The sequence below is a fragment of the Empidonax traillii genome, unplaced genomic scaffold, assembly GCF_003031625.1.
Source record: "Empidonax traillii isolate 1590-97213 ecotype Southwest subspecies unplaced genomic scaffold, ASM303162v1 scaffold6560:size5923, whole genome shotgun sequence".
NCBI classification, from domain to species: Eukaryota; Metazoa; Chordata; class Aves; order Passeriformes; family Tyrannidae; genus Empidonax; species Empidonax traillii.
In genome coordinates, this window is record NW_020961753.1 from 1 (window position 1) to 2291 (window position 2291).

General features: G+C 49.1%; 1 long non-coding RNA gene across 1 annotated transcript; it reads left to right on the forward strand.

The window, feature by feature from the left end:
- Nucleotides 1-136: 136 nt before the first annotated feature.
- Nucleotides 137-1506, forward strand: LOC114073473. The gene is made up of 9 exons (XR_003574331.1): nucleotides 137-157; nucleotides 303-323; nucleotides 513-533; nucleotides 644-664; nucleotides 868-888; nucleotides 1033-1053; nucleotides 1204-1224; nucleotides 1365-1385; nucleotides 1495-1506. It is a non-coding gene; the product is annotated as an uncharacterized LOC114073473 (long non-coding RNA).
- Nucleotides 1507-2291: the final 785 nt, after the last annotated feature.

The window sequence follows — 2291 nt, forward strand, 5'->3', positions numbered from 1 at the left end:
GAGTGCTGCTCCTCATTTTGGGGCCAAACCCCCCGATTTTGGGGCCAAAACCCCCGATTTTGGGGCCAAAAGCCCCGATTTTGGGGTGGATTTGTGTCTTTTCCTTCATTAACCCCCCCTGTTCCTCGCCCTGCAGGGAGACTCACGGCGCTGGTGGGTGAGTTCCAGCCGGGGGGGGGGGGTTTGGTTTTTTGGGTTAAATCAGGGACAGAAGTGTGAAAAAATCACCCCCAAATCACCCCAAAAATGCTGATTTTGGTGGTTTTTTTCATTTCTTTCTCTCTCTCTCTCCCCATCCCCAGCCGAGCGCGACTCCGGGCTCCGTAAGTGCCTCCACCCCTTGGATTGGGGGGGATAGGGGGGTTCCCCAAAATCTGGGAATGCTCCCACCACCCCTCTGGCTGGAATTTTTTGTGGGGGGGGTTTCTGGCCATTCCCAGCCAGAACTGATCCCACCCTTCTGTTTGGGTCGGTTGGAATTCACTCCCTTTTTTATCCCTCTGGTTTTCCAGGGAAGCTCCGCTCCGAGCTGGGTGAGTGTTTGGGAAGGAGCCCCCCCCCCCCCCCCCCCAAAAAAAAAAAATGGGAATTTTGCTGCGATTCCCGTGTCTGAATCCCAGCTCTGCTCTCTCCCCCCCTGCAGCCAAGTGCGACTCCACCATCCGTGAGTGCCCGGAATTCCCTGGAATTCCCGGATCCCAAAAAATCCGGGGGGCCCTGAGGAGGAACAACCCCCCGGGGCCGAACCCGAATTCCAGGGGGGGAAAAAAAAAGGGGGCGAATCCCGTGGGAAGAGCTGGGAAAGGGGAGGGATGGGGGGGGGCGGATAATCCGCCAGGAATTAACGGGATTTCCCGGTTTTTCCAGGACTTTTCACGGTGGAACTCGGTGAGTCCCGTCCTGCCCCCCCCCCGGGCGGTTTTTAATCCCTTTATCCCCAAAATGATTCCCAAACCTCAGGAAATAACCCACCCCCCCCCAAAATCGGGATGTTTCTGGGTTTTTTTTTCCCCCCCCTCGTTTTTTTTCCAGGCGAGAGACACACGAAAATCGGTGAGTTCGGGGCTTTTCCATCCCTAAAAATTCCCGGGAAGAATTCCTGGGGAGGGAATTCCTGGAAATCTCCGACCTTCCCCCACCCCCGGGGCGGCAGGAAAAGGGAGATTTGCCCCTAAAATCCACCTTTTCCCCCCTCATTTTCAGGGGAGCTCACGGCAGATGTCGGTGAGTTGATGCTGCTAATCCCGGCTTTAATTATTTACACTAAATAAAAGTTATTAGTGACCCCAATAATCCTATTTATAATCATTATTTTATTGCTGTAATAACCCAAATAACCAGATTTTCCCCCTTTTTTTCCCCAGAGTGCTGCAATAAAAAGCTCCGTAAGTGCCCGGATTTATCTCCCAATCCCATTTTTCCCCCATTTTTCCCCCAAAACAACCAACGAGGAACGTCGGGAAATTCCCGTTTTCCCTCTTTTCTCTCTCCCAGGGGAACACGAGGCTGAGCTGGGTGAGCATTTCCCTCCCTCAGAGGGGTTTTAAAGGGGGGAAATTCGGGTTTTAGTTGAGCCCAGAGGCTGAAATACAGATAAATATGGATGTATTGCATAAATATCTCGATTAAACACCCGGATACAAAGGGGGGTTGTGAAATGGGGGCTTGAAAAATCAGGGATTGTAAAATAATGGGGTTAAACTGCGTTTCCCCCAAAATATAATTCCTTTCCTTTTTGCTGATTGCAGAGGCCCGAGACACCCAAATCCGTGAGTGTTCCCCCCTTTTATTTATCTTTATTTAATTTATTTTATTTATTTGTTAATATCTTCATATTTTATTTTTGTGTGTTTCTTTAATTTAGAACCATTTCACCCTTTAGGTCTTGTCAAAGTAATTTTTTTATTTCCGTCTCTTTCCTCCTTCCAGGGGAAAACGAAGCCGAGATCAGTAAGTAAGAAATTTAATTTATGTGTTATTTGTATTATTAAATACCACATTAATGATAAAACTGTCCACAAATCGAGTGATGTCGATCAATTTGGTGCTTTTAATTTGAATTAATCTCTCTCTGCCTCCCCCAGGGCGCCTGAAGGAGCGGCTGGGTGAGTAACCCACTCCCATTTTTAGGGTCCCAAACCCCATTTTTGAGGCCCAAACCCCCATTTTTAGGGTCCCAAACCCCATTTTTGAGGCCCAAACCCCCATTTTTAGGGTCCCAAACCCCATTTTTGAGGCCCAAACCCCCATTTTTAGGGTTCCAAACCCCGTTTTTGAGGCCCAAACCCCCT